This window comes from Hesperophylax consimilis, chromosome 19, assembly GCF_061612785.1.
Source record: "Hesperophylax consimilis isolate HC1 chromosome 19, BYU_Hcon_1.0, whole genome shotgun sequence".
In the NCBI taxonomy this organism is placed as follows: Eukaryota; Metazoa; Arthropoda; class Insecta; order Trichoptera; family Limnephilidae; genus Hesperophylax; species Hesperophylax consimilis.
Window position 1 is genome coordinate 19,535,905 of NC_142854.1, and position 16,585 is coordinate 19,552,489.

A 16,585-nucleotide genomic window follows, 5' to 3' on the forward strand; every position below is an offset into this window, starting at 1 on the left:
ACATTTTTAACTAAACAAACCCTCATCGGGTGAGGTTTGTTTGGGGAGATAATTTGACCTTTCTAACAAGTCTGTCTTTACCAATCGCCTTGCGCAGCAGCGCGAGGGATAGATCTTACGTCCGTCAAAAATACTCTACACACAGCATCCTCAAAAATGTCATTGTCCCCGAGGGAAATTATTTTCCTCGGGGCCTCCTGTGTATGGTTAGTGTTAAAAAAATATTAATCCAAAAATAATGTTACAAAACGGTTTCTTCGTCTGGATAAACATAATATAATCAACAAATTTACAACTAGATATGTGTATACAAAGATATAATAATAAATTAAGGCGATGCCATACGTAGTAGTGCAAAATCATGTGTTTTTGGTTTGAAAATTTGGTCGCCTAGAAATGTTTTAGATGCTTTAATTAAATACTGCGAGTAGAATATATCTTGGCCTTTGAAATAATCGAGTATTTTTTAGATACGTCTTTTTATAAGCCCAGAAAAAAATAATGTATAATGCCTATGAAAACTGCTTTAAAGTTCAAAATCTCTTACTTACGAACCCATTTTCGGTTATGATTTTATTGTATAATGTGGCAAATTAAGTTATTTATAAAATTATCGAAAACAAATTAAATATTTATGCCTGAACATCCACAAAATAAAATAAAAGCATTTTCTGGCCATGTTTTTTTCTTGCATAAATCAAAACAGGCGGATGGTGTTACGCGCGAATTTGAACCTTATCGCCATCTACGTAAGGGTTATTATTGATAGCGGCTCAATTTAAAATATTACACAACGTATTGCATCGCCTTAAGAGTTATTATTATAAAAAATATATAATTTTTAATTATTGAAGACATTATAGTGGAAGAAAATCGAACAGAAAAATCAGAAAAAGATAGGTCACATCTAGGGCTCGAACCCAGTACCCTTACCTTGCCGGGGTACCGCTCTAGAGCGGTGTATTGCCGTTTAGGAATCGCTAATATAGTCTTCAATAATTAAATATTACAATTTGTGGTTTTACTCACAGAGTTTTTCAAAAAAATAAATAAAGAATATATTTATTTATTTATGTATTTAACGCCCATAGGGCTTTTACATAGTTGGTAGTATAATTTTAATTTGACAGATACTTTGAAACATAAAAAATAAGAATAAAATTACATTTGATAAAAGCTATGCAACAAGTCATACAAACACAAGAAACAAAAACAGAAAATTACAGCTATTTGTAGGTTTACATGATGTGTTTAGGAGTATTGTTGAAATAAATGTTTTAAATGATCCACAAAACTTGCCAAGTTGGTATTGAATATGTCAACATCACCCAAGTAATGATTTCCCTTGGTGTGAAGTCGTTGTATCGGAGAGTGGGCAATGTAGTTACGCTTATGTGTGCTGCTGTAGAATATTGTATTTTGTCGTGTTTTTACTGTGGGTGTATGTATGTTTATAAGTTGCAGGAGTTCACAACAGTCGAATTTAGAGTTAAATATTTTGAATAAGAACGTTAAATCGTTTATTTTACGTATATCTTCTAATGTATGTATTTTTAGAGTATTTAATAAGAAATTGTATTTTAAGTCTTCGACAGGGATATTTAATAAATATGAAATAAACAAAATTATCAAATACTAGTTCATTATTACTTTTATGTGGGTATACAGTTATATGTAGGAAATAAAGGTAAATGCAGGTAACTCCATTAATGGAGGACTGAACGCAGTTGGAACTAACAAAAAATTGTCCAAAGAAGCGAAGTTAGCAGTCCATAATTGAGTGCTGGTACCTACCCTGATATATGGGAGTGAGGCATGAAACTGGCAGAGAAAGGATGAAAGTAGATTGAATGCTGTTGAAATGAGATCCCTGAGGCGTATGTGTGGTAAAACCATGTATGATCGTGTAAGGAATGTGGAGATTCGCAAAGAGCACAATGCTGATGTTAGCGTAGTGAGTAAGATTAAGAAAGGGACGCTTAGGTGGTTTGGGCATGTAATGAGCATATATGATGCAAGTGTGAATGGTAGCAGAAGTCGGGGACGCCCGAGGAAGACATGGCACGATCAAGTGAATCAGATACTTGAGTCGGGCCATGTCAAGAGTTAGAATAATAGAAGAGTATGTATGAGACGATGTATAAATGTGAATGAGGCAAGAAGTGTGTCCCAAGACCGAGTTGTTCGAGAAATATAATTGAATTTCAGAATGCATTCGAGGTATTTTTAATGTGTATTTGAAATAATCATTAATATTTATAAATAATAAAATTTAAAAAAAACACGTGATATGTCAAAAAAAAAACATTTAGACTTAAACGTCCATACTTTTGAAAGAATTTGATGTTAAAAAAACACATTTCTTTTGTGTAGGGAATTAGTAAGATAACTCTTATTTAACTTTTTATGCCGTTCATACGATAAAAAAATTAAATAATCTTTTCAATTTCAAATGTCAACAAAAAAATCCGCTGATTTGTAATCATATATTTTGATTTTAATAATTTCAATGCGTTGTTGAAGCGTATATCGTTCCATTTTTATTAATAACGTAGTTTCTACTTGTCAAATGTCAAAAAATTACAGCTTTAAAGTAATATCTACTGAAATAGCGGGCTATTCAAAATAACACCTCTTATTCGAAAATCCAATATTAAGAAGAAAATTGTATTATTGATTCATCTAATTTACTAAAACTCATTACCAAATAATTAAATACAGTTTATTATTTTAAAAAACATTACAAAATTGATAATTTTAGTGAATTTTTAAATACATTTTTAAAGGAGAACTATATGCATATAAATAGCGGCTATCGACTATGCATGGAGAAATGTAGATTGCCCTTTAGAGATAATTTCATTAATGCTAAATATGTCGATATTCCAATTGATTCTGTTCCACAGAGACATTGCTCTTTCCACCGGCATGGACCATTGGCAAGTTAGCTATGCAGACTGGGAGATAGAATAGTTTGTGCTGTTGATGACGGAGATAACCATCAGGAACACAGAAATTAATGCTCTTCATGATAGCAGAATTTTCAAACCATCAACGAATCAGTCAGATGAAATGTATATCAATGTGTAAATTCCTTCTGACCTGTAGATAGTTCATTCATGGCATACCCAAAATAAAGTTGGTAGTACAGAGCCAGGGGTAGTGATCATAGGTTATGATTTTTGTGTGTCACTAAGCAAGTGAACAAATCTATCTACATATATAAAAATTCAGCCTCGTATGTATAATAAAATAATAAAATTGATTCAAAATTCGCAGCTCACCTCTTGGAGAAAAACCACGTCCCGCTTGACAACAACGAGCCTAAACCTTTACACATAGAAAAAAAGGGTTTTAGATTAAATTTACTACAACAATTAGAGATAAATAAAAGAACGAAGAAATGATCCAAACATAACTCTAATTAATAATCAAACAAAAATGATCAATTCTCCCCTGTTTAATATTTTCAAAAAACCCAAAAAATATAATTCCTTAACATAATCACCCACGTACCAACAATTAAGAAAACCCTTAGGTCATTGATTTTAACAGGTGTGAAAACACTGCTGGATTCCCAAAATATTTTGGTTATTCCAATTCTTAATGAATCATTTTTGAACATTATAGAAAATTAAATGGGTGGGGATAAAAAAAATCATATAAATAAGTCGTCGCCGTGAGGACATATCCACAGTTTGATAATGGCCTCAAAAGCCGAAACAGCTGTCACATTGAAAAACTGTAAAAATAACAGAAATACTGGCAGAACTTCATAATTATTATAGTATTATTAAATTTGATTCATTTTAAATTTATTTTAAAAAAATAAACGGAGTTCTACGAATTAAACACCAAAACAATAAATAATATAATATATATTTTTTTAATTATTATGATTTTTTTTAGATTAGTTAATACGATCAAATCGTGTGGTAAATTGATATTGCCGCACAGAAGGGTATTGGGTCTAGTTCGGAGGTGAGAGCTTGTCTTGTGAACAACTTCAGGCCAGCCGTGAGCTTTGTGACGTCACAACCCCCACGTTATTATTGGCGCGCCACGCATGCGCCAAGCACACGTCACTGAGGAAGAAAAAGGTGGGGGAAAATTCTACGAAATCAAACTGGGAACTTTAGAGATATGAACTTCAGCTGTGATAGAGGTAATAGGGTGTTCTCAGTGTACCATGTTTGTGGTCTGTAGATATCGCATTTTAAATTGATGTCTTCTTAAAACGGTTACACAAACATATTACGGATTAGATTACCAATTTGTTACACACATAAGTATAAAATAATGTCAATGGTCAATGCAGAATTATTAAGCAGTTGAGTCGCTGTGTTGATTGGTGTTTTCTGATAGGCAGAATTCCTCGCTTTCGGAGTATAAAAAAGTGCATAGGATCTCCCACGAATATACTTGTTAGTCACATGTAAGCTGTTAGCTATTGTCTAGCGGTCCACAATAGAATGCTGATACCAACATTACCAGGAGTGGGTTCAACCATCCGCCGTCATTACACTAGTCATTATCTAGTAAAAGTAATAATATCATTAATTTTTATCTTTAAAATAATATATTTATAATAGTTTTTTTGATAGAGATATTGAAAGAAGTGTAAATGCAGGTAACTTCATTAATATTGTCCAAATAAACAAAGCTACCAGTCCATAATGAAGTGCTGGTACCTACCCTGATCTGATGTATGGCAGCGAGGCATCAAACTGTCAAAGGAACGATGATTGTAGACTGAATGCTGTAGAAATGAGATTCATGAGGCGTGTGTGTGTTAAAACTACATAAAACCGTGTGAGAAATATGGAGGTTGGCAAATAGTGTAAATTTGATATAAACGCAATGATTAAGATTAAGAAAGGGACGCTTTGATGGTTTGTGTACGTATTTGGAATGATCGGAAAGTGTGTAAAGATATATTAGAATTTTCTTCCGTTTCCTTCGTTTTTAAATCAAATCCGATTCCATTGGAAAAGTACAACACAAATTTCGAAGATATAATATTACTTATTACTGCTCGATATATCTTTTGAAATCATAAATTAAAATTACTTGATAAAATAATTAAACTTGTTTCTGACTTGACTTAAATTTTTAAATTATTTTTAATGGTGTTATAGACAGTCCTGATTTACTTAGCCCAATCGCCTTTCATATACCGAACACAAATATTCTATCAAAAAATACTTTTAGAAAGTCGCTTGTAGCTGGATTGCATGAGATGGTAATACTTTCGCATAAATAGTATAAGTTATCAACTGCATGAAATTTAGTTACAAGAAGGCTATAATAGCATAGTATAGTTCTTCAATAATATTAATAATACAGTTACTAACATGGCCTCCATGGTCGAGCGGTAAGGTTCTCGACTAGCAAGATGAAGGTCACGGGTGCGAATCCCAGCGTGCGCAAGTAAATTTTGTTTGATTAATTTATGTTATTTCACAAATAACTAATTAAAAATAATATGAAGTATATTTGCGGCACGTTTCAAAGTGAAATATACTCTCAGTATCGCCCTGGTGTAAGACCACAATTCATAATTAAAACATTGCTTTAAATGTCTTTAGCCGTATTTGGTGAACATTTCTGAATAGCCAGGTATTTCCCCACCTTCCTCTTCCACATCTCCTTCACTCCCCACTACTTTAAAACTCACAAGATTCCCCAATTGGGGATGATATATTCTCATTGACTCCAGACGGTTGGGATGCTTGTGCGGTTTCACGTAAAAAATGAAAATGAAAACATTATTGTACTATTTAATTGATTGATTCTATTTGTATGAGCCATTTATTTATTCCGCAATTATTCCTGCACCGCTATGATAATAGTAATTAATAGTTTATTTGTTCGTTTGTTGATGCATTGTTAAGTTGATAAGTAATTAGAAATATTCCTACGTAATGCGTAACATTATGCAAGCGACTTGTTGCTAGAAAAACCACAAATTCCACGATAGAAAATTATATAAAGCCTTTCCAAATGAAATTATAAACATTATGGAGATAAACAAGTTTAAAAACGAAATAAATTAGGACTAGACACGAAGATGAGGAAATCATTAACATTATGAAGTAACACAAACACAACCCAAGGTCAAGAAACATTAAGATGAGGAAATCATTAAAATTATGAATTAATACAAATACAACCTACAGTCAAGAAACATTAGGGTGAGGAAATCATTGAAATTAAAAATTAACACAAACACAACCTATAGTCAACAAACATTAAGATAAGGAAATCATTAAAATTAGGATGTAACACAAACTTAACCTAGAGTCAACAAACATTAAGATTGGGAAATCATTAAATTTTTTATGTAAGACAAACTAAACCTAGAGTCAACAAGCATTAAGATTAGAAAATCATTAAAGTTATGAATTAACACAAACACAACCTACAATTAAGAAACATTAAGATGCAGAAATCATTAACATTATGAAGTACCATAAACACAACCTATAGTCAACAAAAATTAAGATGTGGAAATCATTAAAATTATGATGTAATACAAACACAACCTACAGCCAACAAACATTAAGATGTGGAAATCAAAAAACATGTTTTAGCTTCACAAATTAAACAATGTATTTATTTATTGTTATCAAGATTAATTTGAAGAATTTCATTTTAATACATTTTTTTTCAACTTATAAAAAACATTTTTTTAAAACAATTTTTAAACAAATTGATTTTTTTATTATTACCTACTAGCTGAGGTTTACCCGGCTTTGATTGTGGTTATTAATGGTTTGGAAAAAAAGTTTTACGGTTGCAAATTCTAATTTAGGTACTTGAAAACTGGGTGCATTTTCTTAAAAAAAATTGTAAACACTCGAAAAGTTTACTTTTTAAAATATTTGTTTCACTTGTTCGTGCCTTGACTTACTCAGGCGTCCTTGAATTCTTCTACCATTCAAATACACAATTCAAAAATTCTCCTTACATATCTTTCTTTGTTCAACACGTACGCCTCATTCTACCACAAATAATAATTTGATTCATGTCTCCCCGGGCATCCCCGACTTTTTATACCATTCTCTTCGTGTATTTAATTTGTATAAATATAATATATTTGCGCATGCCTAGATTAGAAATATAATATACTTGCCCATGCCTAGGTTAGAAATATAATATACTTGCGCATGCCTAGATTAGAAACACGATCACTGGATTGCTAGTACCACAATTTAAAAGTTTTCTAATCTAGGCATGGGCAAGTATATTATATTTCTAATCTAGGCATGGGCAAGTATATTATATTTCTAATCTAGGCATGGGCAAGTATATTATATTTCTAATCTAGGCATGGGCAAGTATATTATATTTCTAATCTAGGCATGAGCAAGTATATTATATTTATTTAATTTGTATAAATACGCAACTTATTAATTAAAAAATAATATTTAATACAAATGGACCCTATTGCTAATGGTTTTTTTCTCTAACGTCTTTGACTTCTTTCAACATTCACTACGGTATACCACAATGTTACTGTTTAAAAACTACATTACATCGACTTCGTATCACATTGCAGTTCAGAGTTCTCTAAACTTTAAAATTTCCAGAGAAATCGGTCCAGTAATTGTGTGTTTATGGGACAAACAAACTAACAACATTTTTCATACATTTAAGATGTCATTATTGATTTTCTTACAGAATATCTGAAATTATTAAAAATAAACATTTAATAATGGTATGTAACATAACAAAAACTTTAAATTCTCTAATTATCATTAAAATATCACATATTTTTTCATGGATAAATTAAGGATTGTTAAATTTACTTGCTGCTGTCGTTTAGTCAACACAAGCTGACGTTTACCCGGCATTGCTAGACTTTTCTCTACTTTATATAAATTTAATATACATGTATTATGTATATAAATCTTTCGAAAGAAAATTTCTAAATGATAATGAAAATCCTATCAAAATTGGTTGTGTAGTTTAGAAGAACCAAACAGACACGGAGAGACTTTTAAGATTATAGAAAGTACTAGCTTACGTGTAGCCGGCGCCGCGGCGTTGCTAAGGGTTATCCTAAACATATATCATGTCAAATTTTTCTGTAGCCCTTTTTAAGATATACAATTCTGTAGTACATTATTTTGATGTATCTCATAAGGTTTAGCCAGCATTAGTAATGCAGTGCCCGAAAATATATTTTTACGTCTTGATTATAAAACATCGAATTTTCTCTACTTTCTATAAATAAAATATGAAAGTATCATATATGTAAACCTTCCGGAAGAAATTTTGTAAATGGCAGTGAAAACCTTATTACAATCCGTTGCGTAGCTTAGAAGAACTAAGCGCACAAACAAACAGACGCGGATAGCGACATTAATTTAAACTGTTAAAAGATACTTGTTTTGTTCTATAAACATATTCATATGGATGTTAGTAATATTGCCTATATAAAGGAGCACTTTTTAATTAAGCCTTACTAACAAACCATCACGCCGTTTCCCCGCAAGGGTAGGCAGAGTGAGGGAACAGGTTGCCTAAAATCGGTCTTGACACACATTTCCTGCTTCATTCATATTCATACGTCGTCTCATACATAACTTTCTGTTAATCTTACGATTTGCAAATAATAATATCGAGTGTTTAATGTACGTCAGATTACATTGGGAACACCCTTTAATTAATTAAGGTTAAGGCGATTCCATACGTAGTAATGCAAAATCATGTGTTTTTTTTTGAAAATTTGGTCGCCTAGAAATGTTTCGGATGCTTTAATTAAATACTACGAGTAGAATACATCTTGGCCTTTGAAATAATCGAGTATTTTTTAGATACGTCTTTTTATAAGCCCAGAAAAAAATAATGTAAAGGCCTATGAAAACTGCTTCGAAGTTCAAAATCTCGTACTTACGAACCCATTTTCGGTTATGATTTTATTGTATATTGTGGCGAGTTGAGTTATTTTTAAAATGATCGAAAAAAAATTAAATATTTATGCCTGAACATCCACAAAATAAAATAAAAGGCACTTTTTGGCCATGTTTTTTTCTTGCATAAATCAAAATAGGCGGATGGTGTTAAGCGGGAATTTAAACCTTATCGCCATCTACGTAAGAGTTGTTATTGATAGCGGCTCAATTTAAAATATTACAAGACATAGTGCATCGCCTTAATCTTATAAGGTTTGATTCCATTTTTATTATATTAAATTTTATTATTATTTATTAAATTTTTGATTTGATGTCATCGCGTTTGGATGCCATCCAGTCGCCATGAGTTCAATTCCTTTTTTTAGTGTTGAATTCCATTCTGATTTTTTTTGCTCACTGTGGTGGTAGTAGGAGATTTTCAAATATTGTCACGTTATTCGTACACTGGGAATGTTTGCATTTCTTAAAATATTTATTTATTAAACTGCCCATTTTATCAACACGGTGTCTGGAAACTCATGAAAAATAATACAAGACACACAATTCACCATAATCTATACTAGAAATGTTGGCGGTAGTCCACAGAGGCGCGCCTCATTCTTTAAATCAGTTTATAATAACGAGGAACAAATATTTCAGGTGTGATTTGAAATTTTCTCTGCCAAAAGTATTATAGTGATTTATTTTTGGGGTATTATGCCGTGTTGCGCTACTTCCTTTTTATCCAACGTTAGATGAGTGACAGATGTGACACATTTGCCCTGATGATGGACACTACGCTAGCTGTAGCGCAACCCGGCATAATACCCCAAAAACAAATCACTATAACAAATATATCAGTTCGCGAATAAGCAAAATAACGAACTTTCTTTAATATTAAACAAATTCTTCGTGTTCACTTTGAGGTCGTTTTTTTACGATTGCACATAATATGACAGCTGTGTTTTTAGGTTAGTTTTTTTTAATATATTTTAATAAAACCCAAACTAATAACTTAAGTTGTATAAGGTGCATTTTCTCATATTTACCATCAATTTAATAACTTGTCTCTAAAAATAACACAGGGAAGTACGTTTTTTCAAAATGCATGAATGGGGAAAATATAAAAGAGGTATTTTTTAAATAAGAACCACATAAGGCATATTCACATTACATGTTTTATGAAAGGAAAGTGATTTCAGTCCAGGGTGGAAAATTGCATCATTATGTATCAGAAATACATCCACGAATTTTCAAAGAATTTGACGTTTGGAAAGTATTAACTTATTTTATACGTTAGAAGACAAAGATTGGGAAGTATCTTGCTGTACAGATCTAATCACAAAACACTATTATTATTGTATCATTGAAGACAATATGAGCGACTCTCAAATGAAAATTTGAAAACAGAAAAATCAGAAAGATTCGATCGTAACTAGAAATTAAACCCAGGACTATGCTATACTACTGAGCTAATTCCACCATATCCCTTTTGGTCATTTTTAACTTTATCATATTTCGACTAAGAATTACTAACATCATCTTCATTTTCTTAGCGCATATTTTTTATATTTTTCTATTTCAAACTTTCGTTTAAAAGTCGTGAACAACGTCTTCAATACTTAATTTTTACAATTAGCATTTTTACTCATTAAGTTATAAAAAAACTTTTATTTTAATTAATATTGATAAGTTACATTAAACGCTATTAAATCATATCACATTTATTTTATCTTCAATATATTGTATTTTGCACAGTATTTTAAATGATACGAGATTTAAAAATTTGATAACGAATAAATTAACTTTTATTAAAACTTTCAGCAGAAATGTTCACGAATTTCACAGTTACGTTTTGTTTAAGGGAAAGTTGTTTCACAAAATTTAAAAAAATCATCAAATTTCAAAGTAAATTTTCAGTATTTGTTTTTTTATATAATTATATCTTAGCGGCTTTTAATAAGAAATTATGACAAAACTTGAGTAAAACCAGATTTTTTTTTTTTTAAATTTACTTCGAAATTTGATGAATTGTTCAAATTTTGTGGAACAACCCGTGCTTAGTGATTGCAATAAGTTGAATCTTAGGGCGTACAATGTACATACTTTACGTAGGTTATAAGCTCCAGATAGCCTCATTTAATATATTTTTTATCAGTGATTTAAAATTAACGATAAATTATTTATTTTCCACAAAAAAATTCAATATTTACAAAAATGAATCCTATTTAAATTGTAATTGAATTATGACATAGTAAATTGATACTAATTCTACTGTTTTCTTTACTGAAATTGTGTATATTGCTACACCTAAACTTGTACCATGCACAAAGATAATTTTTAAAATGTATAAATGCTACATTTTTACAGTATTTTTAACGTAATAAATGTAAGTTTTTAACGTAATTTTGGCGAAATATTATCGGTATTTTTCTTTAAGTTACACATATTAACAGTACAAAAATAAAGAAGCATTTAATTTTGGCAGAATTATCAACGTAATGCTATGGTTTTGTTATGTAATTTAAGATATGTTTAGCAGTTTAATGTAATGAATACGATACTGACGGCTACACAACAATTAGTTGAATATAAAGAGGGAATGAAAAATGGACGATCTCTCTTCCCGCTGGTCGAACCGAGGTTGAGACATGTTTGTATGACTTAAAATCAAGTTATAATCGGTATTTGAAGGTATTATGTTACAGAGAAATATGTTATATTGTACAATGGTAAGGTTACGTTCGTTTGTCGTAAGTAGTTAAGAGTCCAAGTAATGAAAATCCCAGTCGGGTACGTACCATCTTTTCGCCGAACATGGAAAGTATAATAGTTTCACGAATACACAACTGTGTGCGATAATTCGTTCTCCTGTAGAATTCGACAACACTGTGCAGCCTAAAGCCACCGCAAACAACATGTATCGAGTCGTTACATGGTGACCAAATCGAAAAAACACCGAATTAAATGTGAAAAACGCAAAAAATCCATTTTTCCTAGGTGGTGTAAATAAACGGGAAAAACACGCCGCTGTCTGACATCTGGCGGAGAAACTGCGAAACTCTCGCGGGCACTGATCTAATTTTCTTTATTCATCAACCGTATTCAACTGCATTTATATTTACACTTGGAATTTGATGCAATACAATCGTCGGCCATCGAATCACACACGTAACTGATGTAATTATTGTACAGTTCCAGCGTATTAGCGTTCGGCGCTTAACCCAAGGCAATCGCTGAAATGGAGGGCGGGGAGTAGGGGAAAGACGCAGAGGGAAATGCGGATTATTGAAACACACTCATCATATTCCAATTCGTGTGCACTTATCACTAGCACTTATTATTTTACGGAACTCATCGATCCGTTAAACGAACTGTTCACTTGCCACGAACGTAAAGCACTCCTCGACAAAATTCACAATCGAATCAAACTGCTATCAATCGCGATAAGAACTACTACTCAGATCCAAAAACCAAAAAAAAACGAAGTTTTTTTGTAAGCTTCCAATATTAAAAGACACTTTAAACAAATATTAACGCAAATATTAAATATAATAAAAAAAAACAATCGTTATATTCACGATTACAGCGTTTAAAACATGGTTGAAATTAATAGATTGTAATAGGTACGTTTAGTAGAGATCTGAATGTAATTTAATTATTATTAATTGTTAATATCAATGCGAGGAAATCGGTTATTTGTGTTTTTAGTTTGTTTGAAATGAGCATGATGATAGAATTATTACCATTGATGTACTCGAAGGTTTCAGCGGCAGACTCGCACGGAACACTAGTGACACTGTGCGATGGCCTCTCACTGTGTGTTGGAGCGGATGGTACGCGCGGTGTTCCTCGGTAAGGGTGAGGTTAGGATGATGGCAGCGTGTATAGAGTGTAGACGGAGGGTCAGCGGGCATGGCCGTCAGACGCGGCCGTCGGGCGTCGCGGCGCTCATTTCTAGGTACGGTCTGGCGTCTGGCCGCTGCTGGGGCTCGAGCGCCACTGACGGCTCGAACAATGTGGCCAACCTTAGCGCAGAGTGAGGGAGGCCAACATGCCAACACAACCTCCTTGTGCCGGTGCTTACTCGAGCGACTTAGAGACAAACCTTATAAACTTGTCGAATTCCGCACTTGGTTTCAACTGAATTACTACAAGAAACAATTATTTATTTCAGGGGAGATGATAAAAATGCATTAAAATAACATTTTTTTCAATCAAAGTTGAATTTGAAGATTAAAAAATACGTATAAACTATTAAAATAACCCAAACTAACAACCTAAAAACCTATTTTTAAATCAAGTGTAGTTTTTTAAAGAGCCTTAAATGAAGCGGAATTCGACTACTTTACAAAATAATTTTTTTAATATAAATTATGAGATCAACAAAAATGACGTAAAATAATTAGGTTCCAATGGTCGAGTGCTTAAAAACGTTGCCCTGGTAACACATTTGAAACAGTCACACTTTTATTTTTCTGTTTCTTGTTCTGTTTCATGTTTCGTTTAGACTTATTATTATTATCATCATCTTCTTCAATGTTTTTTTATTTATTTATTAATTTACGGAAGAAATAATATGAAATACAGAATAAAATATTTAAAAAAAATTGACAATACAATTACATAGTGTAAACATACTAATGTGATTTTAATTACAGTCCCACCTATTTTTTTATATACATAAGCGGTATGCAAATAAAACAGAAAAAAAATCAAATATTCCTAATCCAGAGATCCCATGAAAAATCTGTACCAAGAAATTAAACTTAGAAAAATGAAAATTAGAATAATGTACGAATATGTCATTTGACTTATTCTCAAGAAAAGAACAAAACATTTATAAAAAACTTCACAACTACACGAGCACTATACAAAACAACGTAATAAACTATACAGACTGAATATGGTAAAATAATCATAGGCCGTGAGGATATCATGTCACCAAGAATCATAGGCCGTGAGGGTATCATGTCACCAAAAATCATAGGCCATTAGGATATCATGTCACCAAGAATCATAGGCCATGAAGATATCATGTCACCAAGAATCATAGGCCATGAAGATATCATGTCACCAAGAATCATAGGCCATGAAGATATCATGTCACCAAGAATCATAGGCCATGAGGGTATCATGTCAACAAGAATCATAGGCCGTGAGGATATCATATCACCAAGAATCATAGACCATTTCCTTCCAGATAGCCTCAAAACGAAGAATTGAATAAATTAATTTCAAACAATCAATCAATTTAATTCCATCAGTTTAATCTTGAGATAAGTACTGGTATAACGACCTGTCGGTGGCTGAGTTGATATTGTGTTTGGGACCCATCCAGGCGTAGTGTGTTCAATTCCTCGGCCGTCCTTCATCAAAAAACAATACAAGCTACATTATCAGCTTACTGTGGTGGTAGTAGGAGATTTTCAAATATTGTCAGGTTATTCGTAACCCGTGCCATTCGTAAGCAAGCCCATATCTGTCTTTCTTTAAAAAATTGAACGAAGTTATAATGTACTTTAAGGCGATGCACTACAATAACACTCCTTATGTAGATGTGAATTGTGAATATTGTGAATGCCGAAAAATATGCTTTAGATTAATTAAAGGTTTTTCTATCGTTTCGATTGAGTAGAATACAAATAAAAAAATAAATTACTCAGTAAAAAATATAAATGTAAACTACTAAAAAAAAATTTTTTTCAATAGAAATGTATGAACGCGTAAAAGAAACAACTTTAAAAAATACAGTATTGTAGCTAAGATTATCTGTGACACTTTCACTTGATAAACTTTTTTGCTTTCTTATAAAATTATTTACAAAATAAATAAAAACCAGTTTTGTGCTTGAAATCGAACGTTTTTAGACTCCGTTTGTCAAGCGATTTTAATGCCTATTACCTACAGTATAAGGTATACCAAAAATATACACATTTTTTGGCTTGTAGCTTCCTCTTAACACCAATCGCCAGTATTTATGCAAAAAAAAACATCGCCAATAAGTGGCTGTTATTTAGTTTTGCGAACGTTCAGCCACAAATATTTAAATGTTTTACGATAATTTTATAAAAAAAAACTAAATTTTCCAAATTATAAAATAAAAACACATCCGAAAAATGGTTCGTTAGTAGAAGATTTTGAACTTTAAAGCAGTTTTGATGAGCCTAATACTTTGTTATTCACTGCTGATTTCATTGTTGAAAATGTTATATAATTTCTTTTATACCATTTTGCTTAAAATATTTGAATGGAATGGTACTGTTTTTAATAATTTTAAATATAATTAATTTACATCCGTGAGCATCGGTCTGAAAAACAAGTTATTATAGTTAGAAATTCATTGGAATTGATTAAAATGTGACTGTGGAGCAAACCCCCTCGTCAAATACATTTTTACAGGAAATTTTATTGCATTTTCTCTAAAAAAGTGTGACAATAAAAACAATATTTCCTTTTTTTATTTTCAAGAAGTAGGTGGATAACGTTGGGACGTAATTTATGTATTTAAACACGTTAGTTTAACTTCAAGGTATTACTTCAAATATACATCGATACCAGTGTCAAGTTTGTCTCTGTTCTACCGGTAAGAAGACGGCAGTTGCTTCAAGGAACTAGCGTCATTTATCCTTTTGGCACCGGTGCGTGTAGCGATACACGACAATCTTAAAAAAACGGATTCTTTAGAGCATAAACGGCAGGTGGGAATGCTGTCATTGTTCTACCGGTATTTCAATGGAAGGTGCTTGAAGGAACTAGTTATTGATCACTTCGGCACCGTTGAACCGCGCATAGTATTTATAAATGTTTGACATTTGTCTTTTGTAAACGGGTCATTTCTATGATTCGTCCTTGAGTGCAACAGATCGACTGTGAATGAATGAATGAATTATCGTGTTTCCTCCCTCTTGAAACATTTCACGCCCTCCTTTTCTCAAAAAGAGACCCCCACACCCAAAGATGACATAGGCCCTGAGGAAAATTATTAAAGTAAAGTTAGGTCAAATTAAAAAAAAAATAGTAACCTTCACGAAAAACAAATAACTGTGCTGAAAAAATTCAAGCGGAAATGTTTTGTTGCACGTTTTAAATATCGGGTTATTCCTGGTACGAGTTACCCAAAAATATGCTCAGGAAGGGTTGTTTTGGAGAATTTGAACAATTCTTTAAATTTCAACGTTGGATTCTTTAAAAGTCCCATTCAAGTTCTGTTATTATATTATTATAGGCTGGCTGCTTGAACAGAACTTGATAATTAATAACGCGTCCTTCGTCCATTTTCATATGTTTATAATCTTTAGTTAAAAAGTATAAAATAACGTGGCTATCAGCGTCTGTCTGTTTGTGCGCTTAGTTCTTCTAAATTACGCAAAGGATTTTGATGAAATTTTCACTATCATTTAGAATTTTTTTCTGGTATGTTTATAAATGCAAACCATGCATATTTTATTTATAGAAAGTAGAGAAAAGTCGATGTTTTGTAATCAACTTTTTGAAAATATTTTCGTGTGCTTTCGTTGCTAACACTGGCTAAACCTTATGAGATACATCAAAATAATATTCTATGGAATTGTATATTTTGAAAAGACCTACAGAAAAGTCCGCAACGGTATATGTCTATCTCTTAAAGATAACCCCCAGCAACGCCAGGCAAACGTCAGCTAGTCAATTTTTTTAATTAGTCT

The 16,585-nt window shown here is 32.0% G+C and overlaps 1 protein-coding gene across 1 annotated transcript in view; it reads right to left on the reverse strand.

The window, feature by feature from the left end:
- LOC149414955 (voltage-dependent calcium channel type A subunit alpha-1-like) overlaps positions 1-12,730 on the reverse strand; it is a 268,503-nt gene extending 255,773 nt beyond the window's left edge. Inside the window, exon 1 of the mRNA XM_089643350.1 lies at positions 12,647-12,730. The gene's annotated coding sequence lies outside the window, so the exon portion shown is untranslated. The remainder of the gene's footprint in view (positions 1-12,646) is intronic.
- Positions 12,731-16,585: the final 3,855 nt, after the last annotated feature.